Raw genomic sequence first — 16,574 nt, forward strand, 5'->3', positions numbered from 1 at the left:
TCATACCTCCTGAGGTTGGCGAAGGTTTCAGCAAGGTCAGTCAGCAGGTCGGAACCTTTTCGTGACTTGACCACAATATCATCCATGTATTCTTCCACATTCCGACTGATTTGAGTGAGCAAACACTTCTGAATCATCCTCATGAATGTGGCTCCGGCATTCTTGAGGCCGAACAGCATGGTAACATAACAGAAGCACCCGAATGGAGTGATGAAAGCTGTTTTGATCTCGTCGAGTCCATACAGACGGATCTGATGGTACCCGGAATAGGTGTCTAAAAAAGACAGTCGCTCACATCCCGCAGTTGAGTCGACTATCTGGTCGATGCGGAGCAGAGGAAAATGATCTTTTGGGCAGGCCCGATTGATATGTTTAAAGTCAATGCACATGCGAAGTGACTTGTCCTTCTTGGGGACCATGACAATGTTGGCGAGCCACTCGGAGTGGTAGATCTCTCGGATGAACTCCGCTGCTAAGAGCCGAGTCACCTCCTCACCGATAGCCTTTCTCTTCTGGACGGCGGACCGTCGGAGATGTTCTTTGACAGGTTTTAGTTTTGAGTCGACTCGTAGGCGGTGCTCAGCCAGCCCCCTGGGAACACCCGGCATGTCAGAAGGCTTCCATGTGAAAATGTCCCAGTTCTCACGGAGGAACTGGATGAGCGCTTCTTCCTATTTGGAGTCGAGTGTTGTTGAGATATGAGTCGGAGCAGCACTGGGATCAGTCGGGTGAATGTGAGCCGGCTTCGTTTCGCCAGACGACTGCAAAGCTGATTCTGTAGCGGGCTTCTTGGCTCGCAACAAATCACTCGGGTCTGCAGTCTTCTGGTATTCCTGCAGCTCCACCACTGCCATCTAAACATCAGCGATCTTTGAACCTTTCTGAAAACACTCTTCTGTTTCTTCTGATTGCCCGTAACAGTGATCACACCTTTGGGACTCGGCATCTTCAATTTGACATACACATAACATGGTCGAGCCATGAAGCGTGCATAAGCCGGCCTGCCCAAAATAGCGTGATAAGCACTCTAGAAATCCACAACCTCGAACATCAACTTTTCTTTGCGGTAATTCTTGGAATCACCGAAAACCACATCAAGAGCAATTTGGCCGAGCGACTCAGCCTTCTTCCCAGGAATGACTCCATGGAAACTCATGTTGCTGGTACTGAGTCTGGACATCGGAATGCCCATCCCTTTCAGCGTCTCAGCATATAGTATGTTCAAACCACTACCACCGTCCATCAAGACTTTGGTCAGTCGAGTGCCTTCAACAACTGGGTCGACCACCAAAGCTTGCCTCCCAGGGGTGGCAATGTGATTTGGGTGATCGGACTGGTCGAATGTGATGGCAGTCTGAGACCACTTCAGATAACTAGGTGTCGCCGGAGCAACCATATTCACCTCATGGTTGATAACTTTTAGTCGACTTTTGCTTTCAACATCAGCAAAAATCATCAAGGTGGAATTGACCTGGGGGTATCCATTTTCACTGTCTTCCTTGTCCTCAACTTTGTCTGACTCCTTTTCCTTATCTTTGGGTTGTTTGCCCTGGAACTGCTGGATCAAGAGCCGACACTGTCGAGTGGTATGTTTTGGGTAAATGAACTTACCCTCTTCATCTTTCTTGGTGTGGGTGTGACATGGCAAATCCAACACATCATTTCCGTCTTGGTCTTTAACTTTCTTGGGGTTCCAAGGCCCTTTGGGTTTCCCCTTAAACTTTCCTTGAGTCACAGCCAAGGCCTCCCCAGGAGCAGCTGGCTTGGCTTTCCGCTTCTGTTTCCGATTGGAATTTCCTCCTCCGGTTTCTTGGGCGACTGACTTGTGTTTGCCACTCCGGAGTCGATCCTCATCTTCACCATTAGCGTACTTGGTGGAAATCTCCATCATCCGATTCAGAGACATGTCTCCGGTTCGACCGAATTTCAGATTCAGTTCTCTGTACTTGACGCCTTCTTTGAAGGCAGAGACTGCTTGGTGATCAGGTACATTCTCTACCGTGTGATGTAACGTGATCTATCTCTAGATGTAATCCCTCAAAGTTTCATTCGGCTTCTGCACGCAAGACCGCAGTTCCGTCAGCCCTGCCGGTCGCTTGCATATTCCTTCAAACGTGGTGACAAACACTCGGGCGAGATCTTCCCAAGTGTAAATGTTGCTGGGTGCCAACTGATTCAGCCACGCTCTGGCCGAACCCTCCAACATGAGAGGCAGGTGCTTCATGGCCACTTCATCATTGCCACCGCCAATCTGGACAGCCACTCGGTAGTCTTCGAGCCAAGTATCGGGCTTGGACTCACCAGTGAACTTACTGACTCCAGTCGCCAACCTGAAGTTGGGAGGAATAACGGCGGCCCTGATGGCTCTACTAAAGCACTCTGGCCCCGAAACATGTACTCTGCTGCTGGTAGGTGCATCTCTGTCGTGACCTTCTCGGCGAACTTTGTTCCTGTCGACCAAACCTTGAACGAGAATGGATCTCGCATCAAAGCCTGGTTCCCTGGGGTCGATTGGAAACATTCGCCCAACACTATGAGGGCGCCTGTCATCCTGTTGTCGAGGCACATACGATCCACTCCTCGGGGGAGGGGTGGGCACTCGACGTCGATCGTCACGATCGAATCGGTGATCATACTGCTCATGGTTCCCGTACTGATCACGCTGGTCCCCACGTCCCTCACGCCTCGGGGCCGATTTTGGGCTATGAGCCGACTGGACTGTGTCTGCAGCAATGGATCTGCTATGAATCCTGTTCCGCGACTGAGAAACAGCGGAATTCTGGTCTCCTGCTGCCCGGAGTAATGCTCTGATCTGCATCAAGCCTCTGCCAGCCTCTGACTGGGAATGCTGAATCGACTCTGCTATACGGGCTGCAGCTGCTAAATTCTGAATCGGAGTTCGATATACCTGCGGGGGCGGAAAGAGCTGACGTCGACTGGATTCTGGAACCCGTTGTCGCGCACGCTCGTCGAGTGCTCGCTGGAGGTTCTCTAGTCGAGTGCGCTCGGCCAAGTTTGCCAGACGCGCATCCTCCAAGGCACGAGCCTCGGGGGTTTCTCCAACGATAGGAGTGTGCAGTGCATCAGTGTTCTGGCGACGAAGTTCTTCTCTCTGCAGCGACGTGAGAGGCTCGGGGAGATATTCCTCATGGGGACGCGACGGGTCGCCTCCACCTGCCCCTCCGTCGGTGCGGGGAAAACTGGGAGGACTGGGCAGTCCATCGACCATCAGAACCTCTGCCGCCGGATCACTGCTGTCGCACTCAGATGCGGTCTCTGCATAGCCAGTCGAACATGCCGTAGAGGGATTCGTCGGGCTCGATCGCCGCGACTTGAGGGGTGGCCGACTGGCATGCCACCGCGTGTCTCACCCACCGCTGAAGTCTCGACCGACCGGAGCGCTTGCGCCGGCGGGAAACAGGGAGGGAGGACAACACAGGAGCCGACCGATAATGGGTCGACGGTTGCCGCAAGAGGACGCCGCGGACGCACGCGCGAAAGTGCGTTGCCCCGCGGACAGGGAGTGCGTCCACGTCGAGCGGAGCTTCCTGAAGCCAAGCGGAGTCGTCGGCGATGAACGTGAGCGCGCCGAGACGGATCTCGCGGCCCTCCACCAAGACTCCGCCAGAAACCATGATGATTTGGATCGGAAAAGATCGCAACTCCTTCAACAAATCGCTAAAATACTGGCCCCACGGTGGGCGCCAACTGTCGTGGTTCTAAGTCTGACAGTAATGTAGGGGGGTAGGTATGGAGAGGCAAGATCTTAGCTATGGAGTAGTTGTAAGCACACGAGGTTTACGAGTTCAGGCCCTTCTCGGAGGAAGTAATAGCCCTACGTCTCGGAGCCCGGAGGCAGTCGACTGGATTATGCGTGTATGAATTACAGGGGTGCGAACCCTTTACATTGAGGAGGAGGGTAGCTTATATAGAGTTCGCCGGATCCCTCCGGCCCTCAGTTATGCAGCGTTTTAAATACATTAAGGTCGGGCGTTACTGGTAGCGCCCCTAATAAAGTGCTATGATGACCATAAAAGCTACTTAATGACCGATCGTTAGCGTGCGGAGTGACTTTAGGTCTCCTGGCCGTCGAGTGGTTGGATCTTGGTCGAGTGATTGCTTCTTGGACGAGTGCCTTCGAGTCTGTCGGGTGGAACACCTCCAAGTCGATTGAAATGTGATTTCTTCTAGAGATGTCCTTGGGTAGGGCAGTTGGGACAGGTCCATGACCCTACCCTAGGTACATAGCTTCATCAACCGGTTCACAGGTTCCTCATTTAAGAAGGACGGTGACCTTTCACTGGGCCGATGACAGGTGGGGCCGACCTCCCGTGCGCATTGATGTTGGTGGGTGGGAGAGGTGGCCACCCCGCCACGCGGCCTGACGCGGACGAGCGGAGCGTCCGTTCGGTGTCCGCGACGACCCAAACCCGGTGCAAATTTGCGCTCGAAATGGGTCGGTCCGGACACAAAACGAACCAGATGAATCCGGGCCGTCGCGCGCTGGATCGACCTGTTTGTCCGTTTTATCCCAAACAGACGGGACCAAACAGAATAGGGTCGTGCGATGGAGTTGGCCTCAGCCCGTCGATGGATGAGCAGACCAGCAGCTGCTTTGTTCGACTTGATAAGTACTACCTCTATTTGTTTTTATAAAGGTTTTAGACTTTCAGACACTGTTCAAAAACAGCATGAAGCAAGTTGTCTGAACGTCTTATAAAAACAAACGGAGGAAGTACTTGATTGTTCGCAGAGTGACGTGTTGACAGAAAACCACCTTGCTACGTGTTGTAGTTAACCAGGTCCCAAGGGTCACGTACATTCAGTAGGTCGAGTGTCCTCCTGTCGAAGTTGTTTAGATTCTGTTTAGGGAGGTGATCACCGTGTGAAATGACACAATGTTTGTACGAGTTCGGGGTTGCGTCGTGTGGGTTGCGGATTCGGCGACGGGTTGGACGCAACAACGTCTGTATCACTTTATATACGAGAGCAAATAAACAAAAATATTTGTCCGAGCAGACCAGCCGTGATTTTGTTCTAATTAATACTAGTAATTAATTGTTCTCAGAGTGAACGCGTTGACAAAAAATTCCTTGCTGTGCAGGAACAGAAGAGGACGCAAATGTCTGAGGTGATTTTGTTAGTTTTAAAATTTACTGGCTCAACCTTTTCATCAGATTTTAGAAAAAAGGCTGGCATCCAGTTTTAAATTAATAAAGTCCTTACAACCAACTAACGGTATAGTACAATAAAGAGGAACAAATCAAAGAAAGAGCTGCGGCAAGATAGATGGGTGCCCAGAGGCAAAAAAAAAGGCCCAAAAGATAAAGGAGGAGATACTGGTACATACTTGAAAGACCAATGCTGCGAATGGAGCCAACTCAAGAAAGAGATCAACTGACAGAGGGGGTTATGACAATGCCATCGCCTGGGCGCCCAATAGACTAGCGCCATCCTGTTCCATCGCTCGAAGGAGCCCCCGGCTCGAGAGGCGCCGCACCATCGGACGATGGAGTGTTCACCACCCTAGAACGCGGATGGGGACCAGGGCTAGGACACCAAAGGGAGGTCTTCTAGCATAACCACCTCGCTGAACCTAGCTCCGCACGGGAGCACCACCGTCGAGGCAAGGACCCGACACACAACAACAGGAAGTTTTTGTTCACAAAACTCACCCCAGGAACCAGCAACCTAGGACCTTGCTCACAAGACGGAGCCTACAAGGAGGACACGCCAAGGCCGGCTAAGGAAAGTTGTAGACAACGCCCGAAACAGGCCGCGTGGCAACGAAGGCCACACCCGCATGATGGGTGAGGGAGTTCTGGATTAGGGGTCCTCGGACAGCCGGAATATATACTTTGGCCGGACTGTTGGACTATGAAGATACAAGATTGAAGGCTTCGTCCCGTGTCCGGGTGGGACTCTTCTTTGCGTGGAAGGCAAGCTTGGCGATTCGGATATGTAGATCTCCTTCTCTGTAACCGACTCTGTGTAACCCTAACCCCCTCCGGTGTCTATATAAACTGGAGGGTTTAGTCCGTAGGACAACAACGATCATAATCATAAACTAGCTTCTAGGATTTAGCCTCTACGGTGGGTGAAGCATGCGGTGCCCGCCAGTTGGCCACCCATCAAGTCGCGGCGATCGAGCCCGACGAGTCTCTCTACGGCATGTTCGATCTGTCGACTGGCTCCGTAGAGATTGCATCCGAGTGCGGCAGCAATGACTCGGCAGCGGAAGTCCTGATGGTCAATGGACCACGCGGTCCTCTTGGCTTCAATCGTGAAGATGGAGGTGACGGGAACGGCGATCCGTCACGCGTTCACGAGGAGTACCGTCCCGAGCCTCTCTCCTCGCAGTAGAGAGAGGAACTTCGTCGCCGAAACGTGGATGCCCTGCATACTCCTATAGTTGGAGAAACACCCGAGGCCCGGGCCTTGGAGCAGGCTCGCTTGGCCAATCTGGCTGAGCGCACTCGGCTTGAGAACCTCCAGCGCGCACTCGACGATCACGCTCGTCAACGTGCTCCTGAGTCCAGTCGACGCCAACTTTTTCCACCTCCGACTCTGGTATACCAAACACCGATCCAAAACCTAGCAGCTGCTGCCCGGATAGCGGAGTCGATTCAACCTTCCCAGTTAGAAGCTGGCCGAGGTCTGGCGCAGATCAGGGCCTTGCTCCGGGCAGCGGGAGAGCAGAATACGGTCGTGTCTCAGTCGCGGAATAGGACCCATAGCAGATCCGTGGTCACAGATACAGTTCAATCAGCCCATAGCCCGAGATCGCCCCCGAGGCGTGAGGGACGTGGGGAGCGGCGTGATCAGTACAAAAACCAGGAGCAGTATGATCGTCGAGCCGATCGCGATGGTCACCGTCGAGTGCCCACGCCTCCTCCCAGGAGTGGGTTATACGTGCCTCGGCCGCATGAAGACAGACGCCCTCACAGCGTCGGAAGAGGTGTTCCAGTCGACCCAGGGAGCCAGGCTTTGATGCGAGATCTATTCTCGTGCAGGGCTTGGTCGACAGAAACAGAGCTCACCGAGATGGCCATGACAGAGGCCTGCAAACCAGCAACAGGGTGCATGTCTCTGGCCCAGAGTGCTTCAGCAGAGCTATCAGAGCTGCGGTGATTCCCCCCAACTTCAGGTTGGCGACTGGAGTCAGTAAGTTCAGCGGAGAGTCCAAGCCTGACACTTGGCTTGAAGACTACCGAGTGGCTGTATAGATTGGTGGCGGCAATGATGAGGTGGCCATGAAACACCTTCCTCTGATGTTGGAGGGCTCGGCTAGAGCATGGCTGAATTAGTTGGCACCTGGCAGCATCTATACTTGGGAAGATCTCGCCCGAGTGTTTGTCAGAACGTTTGAGGGTACTTGCAAACGGCCAGCAGGTTTGACAGAATTACAATGTTGCGTCCAGAAACCGAATGAAACTCTGAGGGATTATATCCAGAGGTGGATCACCCTACACCACACGGTAGAAGATGTGTCTGATCATCAGGCAATTTGTGCTTTCAAGGAAGGCGTCAGTGTTGGGGAACGTAGCATAAATTTAAAATTTTCCTACGTGTCACCAAGATCTATCTATGGAGTCATCTAGCAACGAGGGAGGAGTGGATCTACATACCCTTGTAGATCGCGCGCGGAAGCGTTCAAGAGAACGGGGTTGATGGAGTCGTACTCGTCGTGATTCAAATCACCGATGATCCTAGTGCCGAACGGACGGCACCTCCGCGTTCAACACACGTACGGAACGGAGACGTCTCCCACGCCTTGATCCAGCAAGGAGGAGGGAGAGGTTGATGGAGATCCAGCAGCACGACGGCATGGTGGAAGTAGCGGGATTCCAACAGGGCTTCGCTAAGCGCTGCGGGAGGAGGAAGATGTGTCACGGGAGGGAGAGGGAGGCGCCAGGCCTTAGGTATGGTTGCTCCTCCTTTTCCCCACTATATATAGGGCCAAGGGAGAGGGGGGAGGCGCAGCCCTTGCCCCTTCCTCCAAGGAAGGGTGCGGCCAAGGGGGGGAGGAGTCCATCCTCCCCAAGGCACCTCGGAGGTGCCTTCCCCCTTTAGGACTCTCCCCTTTTTCTCTTCTCTTGGCGCATGGGCCTCTTGGGGCTGGTGCCTTTGGCCCATATAGGCCAAGGCGCACCCCCTACAGCCCATGTGCCCCCCCGGGGCAGGTGGCCCCACCCGGTGGACCCCCGGGACCCTTTCGGTGGTCCCGGTACAATACCGATGACCCCGAAACTTGTCCCGATGGCCGAAATAGCACTTCCTATATATAATTATTTACCTCGGGACCATTCCGGAACTCCTCGTGACGTCCGGGATCTCATCCGGGACTCCGAACAACTTTCGGGTTACCGCATACTAATATCTCTATAACCCTAGCGTCACCGAACCTTAAGTGTGCAGACCCTACGGGTTCGGGAGACATGCAGACATGACCGAGATGACTCTCCGGTCAATAACCAACAGCGGGATCTGGATACCCATGTTGGCTCCCACATGTTCCACGATGATCTCATCGGATGAACCACGATGTCAAGGACTTAATCAATCCCGTATACAATTCCCTTTGTCTAGCGGTACGATACTTTCCCGAGATTCGATCGTCGGTATCCCGATACCTTGTTCAATCTCGTTACCGGCAAGTCTCTTTTACTCGTTCCGTAACACATCATCCCGTGATCAACTCCTTGATCACATTGTGCACATTATGATGATGTCCTACCGAGTGGGCCCAGAGATACCTCTCCGTTTACACGGAGTGACAAATCCCAGTCTCGATTCGTGCCAACCCAACAGACACTTTCGGAGATACCTGTAATGTACCTTTATAGCCACCCAGTTACGTTGTGACGTTTGGCACACCCAAAGCACTCCTACGGTATCCGGGAGTTGCACAATCTCATGGTCTAAGGAAATGATACTTGACATTAGAAAAGCTTTAGCATACGAACTACATGATCTTGTGCTAGGCTTAGGATTGGGTCTTGTCCATCATATCATTCTCCTAATGATGTGATCCCGTTGTCAACAACATCCAATGTCCATGGTCAGGAAACCGTAACCATCTATTGATCAACGAGCTAGTCAACTAGAGGCTTACTAGGGACATGGTGTTGTCTATGTATCCACACATGTATCTGAGTTTCCTATCAATACAATTATAGCATGGATAATAAACGATTATCATGAACAAGGAAATATAATAATAACTAATTTATTATTACCTCTAGGGCATATTTCCAACAGTCAGGTACCGAGAGTTGAATCTGAAATTCGGTCGGACAGGAAACATGACCCTGACTCGGATGATGGAAATTGCCACCAAGTATGCCAATGGTGAAGAGGAAGAGCAACTCCGGAGTGGCAAACACAAAGCAGTCGCCCACGAAGCCGGGGGAGGGAACTCCAGTCGAAAACAGAAACGCAAGGCCGAACCAGCTGCTCCGGGTGAAGCCTTGGCTGTGGTTCAAGGAAAGTTCAAGGGGAAGCCGAAAGGGCCGTGGAACCCCAAGAAAGTAAAAGATCAAGATGGAAATGACGTGTTGGATCTGCCGTGCCATATCCACACCAAAAAAGACGAACAAGGTAATTTCATTTACCCAAAACATTTCACTCGACAGTGTCGGCTCTTGATCCAGCAGTTCCGAGAGAAACATTCCAAGGAAAAGGAGAAGGAGGCAAACAAGGCTGAGAGTGAAGGAGAGGATGATGATGGTTATCCTCACGTAAATTCCACTCTGATGATTTTTGCTGATGTTGAAAGCAAAAGTCGATTGAAAGTCATCAACAGAGAAGTGAACACGGTCGCTCCGGCGACACCCAGTTACTTGAAATGGTCACAGACTGCCATTACATTCGACCAGTCTGATCATCCAGCGCACATCGCCACCCCTGGGAGGCAAGCGCTGGTGGTCGACCCGGTGGTCGAAGGCACTCGACTGACAAAGGTCCTGATGGACGGTGGCAGTGGCCTGAACATTCTGTATGCAGAAACGTTGAAAGGAATGGGCATTCCGATGTCCAGACTCGCCGAAAGCCATATGAGTTTCCATGGGGTCATTCCAGGCAAGAAGGCTGCGTCCCTCGGTCAGATTTCACTCGACGTGGTTTTCGGTGATGCCAAAAATTACCGCAAAGAAAAGTTGGCGTTTGAAGTCGTGGATTTTCAGAGTGCGTATCATGCAATTCTAGGCAGGCCAGCTTATGCACGATTCATGGCTCGACCTTGTTACATGTACCTCAAACTGAAGATGCCTAGTCCCAGAGGAGTGATCACTATCTCTGGTAATCGGAAAAAGGCGGAAGAGTGCTTCCAGAAGGGCTCAAAGATCGCTGATGCCCAGATGGCCATAGTAGAATTGCAAGAATACCAGAAAAATGCAGACCCGAGTGACTTGCTGCGGGCCAAGAAGCCAGCCACAGATTCAGCATTCCAGTCATATGGCGAGACGAAGTCTGTTCACATTCACCCGACGGACTCCAACGTAGCTCTGACCCACATTTCAACCACACTCGACTCCAAATAGGAAGAAGCGCTCATCCAGTTCCTCCGTGAGAACTGGGACATCTTTGCATGGAAGCCTTCTGACATGCCAGGTGTCCCCAGGGGACTGGCTGAGCATCGTTTGTGAGTCGACCCGAAAGTGAAAACAGTCAAAGAGCATCTCCGACGGTCCGCCGTCCAGAAAAGAAAAGCAATCGGCGAAGAGGTGGCTCGGCTTTTGGCAGCTGAGTTTATCCGAGAGATTTACCACTCCGAGTGGTTAGACAATGTTGTCATGGTCCCAAAGAAAGATGACTCACTCCACATGTGCATCGATTTCAAGCATATCAATCGGGCCTGCCCGAAAGATCGCTTCCCTCTCCCTCGCATCGATCAGATAGTCGATTCGACTGCTGGGTGCGAGTGTTTGTCCTTTTTGGACGCCTACTCCGGGTACCACCAGATCCGTCTGTACGGACCCGACGAAATAAAGACAACTTTTATCACCCCGTTCGGGTGCTTCTGTTATGTCACAATGCCATTCGGCTTGAAGAACGCCGGGGCCACATTTATGCGGATGATTCAGAAGTGCCTGCTCACTCAGATCAGTCGGAATGTGGAAGCATACATGGATGACATTGTGGTCAAGTCACGTAAAGGTTCCGACCTGCTAACCGACCTCGCTAAAACCTTTGCCAACCTCCGAAGGTATGATATTAAGCTCAATCCATCAAAGTGCACGTTTGGAGTTCCAGGAGGCAAGTTACTCGGTTTTCTTGTTTCCGAACAAGGAATGGATGCTAACCCAGAGAAAGTAGGCGCTATACTCCGAATGAAATGCCCTGTGCGTGTGCATGATGTCCAGAAGCCTACCGGTTGCTTGGCCGCCCTAAGTCGATTCATTTCTCGCCTTGGTGAAAAGGCGCTGCCTCTTTACCGACTGATGAAGAAATTAGATAAGTTCGAGTGGACTCCAGAAGCTGATACAACATTTGCAGAGCTAAAAGCCCTGCTTTCCACCCAGCCGGTGGTTGCTGCTCCAATCAGCAAAGAGCCTCTATTGCTTTATATAGCAGCCACTGGACAAGTCGTCAGTACAGTACTTACGGTCGAGCGGGAAGAAGAAGGAAAAGCGTACAAAGTTCAACGCCCAGTTTATTATATTTCTGAAGTCCTGACCCCGTCAAAGCAGAGATATCCTCACTATCAGAAGCTTGTCTATGGAGTTTACATGACCACGAAGAAGGTTACACACTACTTCTCAGATCACTTTGTTACAGTCGTCAACGATGCTCCATTGTCAGAAATTCTGCACAACAGGGATGCAACTGGTCGAGTGGCAAAATGGGCGATTGAACTCCTTCCCTTGGATATCAAGTTTGAGGCAAAGAAAGCTATCAAGTCCCAAGCAAGGGCAGATTTCATCGCCGAGTGGATCGAACAGCAACTGCCGACTCAAGTTCACTCTGAGCACTGGACCATGTTCTTTGACGGATCCAAGATGTTGAACAGTTCTGGTGCTGGAGTAGTTTTGGTATCCCCCCGAGGAGACAAGCTCAGATATGTCCTCCAGATTCACTTTGATTCCTCCAACAATGAGCAGAATATGAAGCACTCATGTATGGGTTGCGCATGGCCATCTCAGTCGGCGTCCGTTGCCTCATGGTCTATGGCGACTCAGATTTGGTAGTTAATCAAGTGATGAAGGAGTGGGACGTCAGAAGTCCAGCCATGACTGGTTACTACAACGCGGTGAGAAAGCTTGAGAAGAAGTTCGAGGGGTTAGAACTCCACCACATCCCCCGATTGAAAAATCAAGCAGCCGATGAATTGGCAAATATAGGTTCCAAGAGAGAAGCCATTCCCAGCAATGTGTTCTTGGAGCATATTCACACGCCGATAGTTCAGGAAGACCCTTTCACCGAAGAGCCTCCACAACCTAAGAGTGCCACGGATCCGACTGAAGTCAAGGTCCCAGCTGTGGTCGACCTGATCATGGAGGTTCTGGCCATTACCCCCGACTGGACGGTGCCCTACATTGCGTACATCCTCATGAAAGAGCTCCCAGAGGATGAAGAAGAAGATCGATAGATCGTCCGTCGATCCAAAGCTTTTACTGTGATAAGAGGGCAGCTGTTCAGAGAAAGTGTGACTGGAGTCGGTCAGAAGTGCATAACACCAGAAGAAGGTCGAATGATCCTCAATGACATCCACTCGGGGACCTGTGGTCACCATGCGTCCTCTCGGGCCATCGTGGCTAAAGCATACCGAGCTGGGTTCTATTGGCCACGAGCAAATGAGATGGCGAAAGATATAGTCGACAGATGTGAAGGCTGTCAATTTTACTCCGATATGTCTCACAAGCCAGTGTCAGCCCTAAAGACCATCCCCTCGTCTGGCCCTTCGCTGTTTGGGGACTAGATATGGTTGGACCGCTGAGAACCGGCAAAAGCGGCTTCACTCATGTCCTCGTTGCAGTCGACAAGTTTACCAAATGGATCGAAGCTAAACCTATCAAGAACCTTGACGCTAGCATCGTTGTCAGTTTTATCAGAGAATTGACATTCAGATATGGAGTCCCACACAGCATCATCACAGACAACGGATCGAACTTCGATTCCGATGAGTTCAGAGCTTTCTGCGCCTCTCAGGGCACTCGAGTCGACTATGCTTCTATTGCTCACCCGCAGTCGAACGGACAAGCAGAAAGAGACAATGGCCTAATTCTCAAAAGATTGAAACCCCGACTGATGCGTGATCTCAAACACGCAACAGGTGCTTGGGTTGATGAACTTCCGTCAGTTCTGTGGAGTTTAAGGACAACTCCTAATCGGTCGACAGGAAGAACTCCTTTCTTCTTAGTCTATGGAGCCGAAGCTGTTCTGCCAAGTGACTTGCTCCACAATGCACCCCGAGTTGAACTCTTCTCCAAAACGGAAGAAGAGCAGGCCCGGCAAGATTCAGTCGATCTCTTAGAGGAGGAAAGAGAGATGGCCTTGATCCACTCGACCATTTATCAGCAAGATTTGCGTCGATTCCACGCCAGGAATGTGAGGGGTCGGGCCTTTCAAGAAGGAGACTTGGTTCTTCGAGTGGATCAGCAGAAACCACACAAGCTCGCTCCAACTTGGGAAGGCCCCTTCATCGTCACCAAAGTTCTCCACAACGAAGCATACCATCTTTACAGTATCGAGCATCAGAAAGACGAGTCACGGGCTTGAAACGCGGAGCTGCTCCGCCCCTTTTATACTTAAACACTCGCTCGAATAAAATGTAATAAGCAACACCTTTTATAATTCGTTTATCAAAGACAAGAGCTTATGGTTCTCTCATTCGATTGTGTTGTTCTTATTTGCTTTTCAAATCCCCCAGTGGGTGGGCTTAGTCGCGAATCCGTTCCGCCTAAGTTCGAGAAAATCCTACCGAGTGGAGAGCAACCCTCCCACTCGGGGGCTTAGCTGTAGTCGAGCACTCACCTAAGTTCTCTCACTAAGAGACTTAACGGCAGTCGAGCACTCGCCTAAGTTTAAAAATATCCTACCGAGTGGAGAGCAACTCTCCCACTCGGAGGCTTAGCTGGAATCGAGCAATCGCCTAAGTTCTCTCACTAAGAGACTTAACGGCAGTCAAGCACTGGCCTAAGTTTGAAAAAATCCTACCAAGTGGAGAGCAACTCTCCCACTCGGGGGCTTAGCTGCAGTCGAGCACTCGCCTAAGTTCTCTCACTAAGAGACTTAACGGCAGTCGAGCACTCGCCTAAGTTTGAAAAAATCCCACCGAGTGGAGAGCAATCCTCCCACTCGGGGGCTTAGCTGCAATCGAGCACTCGCCTAAGTTCTCTCACTAAGAGACTTAACGGCAGTCGAGCACTCGCCTAAGTTTGAAAAAAATCCCACCGAGTGGAGAGCAACCCTCCCACTCGGGGGCTTAGCTGCAGTTGAGCACCCGCCTAAGTTCTCTCACTAAGAGACTTAACGGCAGTCCAGCACTCGCCTAAGTTTGAAAAAATCCCACCGAGTGGAGAGCAACCCTCCCACTCGGGGGCTTAGCTGCAGTCGAGCACTCGCCTAAGTTCTCTCACTAAGAGACTTAACGGCAGTCGACCACTCGCCTAAGTTTGAAAAAAATCCCACCGAGTGGAGAGCAATCCTCCCACTCGGGGGCTTAGCTGCAGTCGAGCACTCGCCTAAGTTCTCTCACTAAGAGACTTAACGGTAGTCGAGCACTCGCCTAAGTTTGAAAAAATCCTACCGAGTGGAGAGCAATCCTCCCACTCGGGGGCTTAGCTGCAGTCGAGCACTCGCCTAAGTTCTCTCACTAAGAGGCTTAACGGCAGTCCAACACTCGCCTAAGTTTGAAAAAATCCTACCAAGTGGAGAGCAATCCTCCCACTCGGGGGGCTTAGTTGCAGTCGAGTACTCGCCTAAGTTCTCTCACTAAGAGGCTTAACGGCAGTCCAGCACTCGCCTAAGTTTGAGAAAACCCTTCCGAGTGGAGAGCAATCCTCCCACTCGGGGGGCTTAGCTGCAGTCGAGTACTCGCCTAAGTTCTTTCACTAAGAGGCTTAACAGCAGTCCAGCACTCGTCTAAGTTTGAAAAAAATCCTACCGAGTGGAGAGCAATCCTCCCACTCGGGGGGCTTAGCTGCAGTCGAGTACTTGCCTAAGTTCTCTCACTAAGAGGCTTAATGGCAGTCCAGCACTCGCCTAAGTTTGAAAAAACCCTTCCGAGTGGAGAGCAATCCTCCCACTCGGGGGGCTTAGCTACAGTCGAGCACTCGCCTAAGTTCTCTCACTAAGAGGCTTAACGGCAGTCCAGCACTCGCCTAAATTTGGAAAAATCCTACCAAGTGGAGAACAATCCTCCCACTCGGGGGCTTAGCTGCAGTCGAGTACTCGCCTAAGTTCTCTCACTAAGAGGCTTAACGGCAGTCCAGCACTCGCCTAAGTTTGAAAAAACCCTTCTGAGTGGAGAGCAATCCTCCCACTCGGGGGGCTTAACTGCAGTCGAGCACTCGCCTAAGTTCTCTCACTAAGAGGCTTAACGGCAGTCCAGCACTCGCCTAAGTTTGGAAAAATCCTACCGAGTGGAGAGCAATCCTCCCACTCGGGGGCTTAGCTGCAGTCCAGTACTCGCCTAAGTTTGAGACCCATTCCTATCCGCAAGGACGACGAGGTGCAGGTCGACTGCAGCCTTCTCCTTCGGAGCTGCGACACAAATACAACGTCCGCTCCATCCCTATCCGCAAGGACGACGAGGTGCAGGTTGATTGCAACCTTCTCCTTCGGAGCTGCGGCACAAATACAACATCCGCTCAATCCTTATCCGCAAGGATGACGAGGTGCAGGTCGACTGCAACCTCCTCCTTCGGAGCTGCGGCACAAATACAACGTCCGCTCCATCCCTATCCGCAAGGACGACGAGGTGCAGCAAGCAAAGTCCATCCGAAGGCAAACACAAGCACATTCAGAGATAAACCAAATTCAGATAAATCCTAAAAAAGTTTCAAGCAGCAAATCGAAAGTACTCGGGCACCAAGCCTGAAGGAGTTTAACGGTTACAGAAACCACTCGGCATTTCGAGGCAAATTTAAAGCGTATCCAAGTTTCATAAGATTGTTCACTCGGCCGGAGGAGGGCTGGCAGGCTCCACGAATGAGTCCAGATCGATCCCATCAGCGATCCGAGTGGCAGCAGCAATGAAAGTCTCCATGAAGGACTAGAAGTCGTGCTTTTTGGTGTTAGCGACTTTGATCGCAGCCAGCTTGTCTTCACGAGCCTCCTTGCAATGGACTCGCACCAGGGACAACGCCACATCAGCACCACATCGGGCGGAGGATTTCTTCCATTCTTGCACTCAGTCAGGGATCTCGTTCAGTCGAGTCATCAGAGATTCCAGATCATTCTGAAGCGTCGCCCCCGGCCAAAGCGTCGAGTCGATTCGAGAGACAACCTCCTTCAGGCGTGCGAGGTAGCTTGTGGCGCTGGCGATACGGGACTCCAGTCGGAGCATGTTCATCGCAGTTTCGTCGCAGACTGGGGAAGCGATAGGGTCCAGACCCGTCTCGACCCTTCCA

The sequence above is a fragment of the Triticum urartu genome, chromosome 2A, assembly GCF_056163025.1.
Source record: "Triticum urartu cultivar PI428250 chromosome 2A, HENAU_Tu73, whole genome shotgun sequence".
NCBI classification, from domain to species: Eukaryota; Viridiplantae; Streptophyta; class Magnoliopsida; order Poales; family Poaceae; genus Triticum; species Triticum urartu.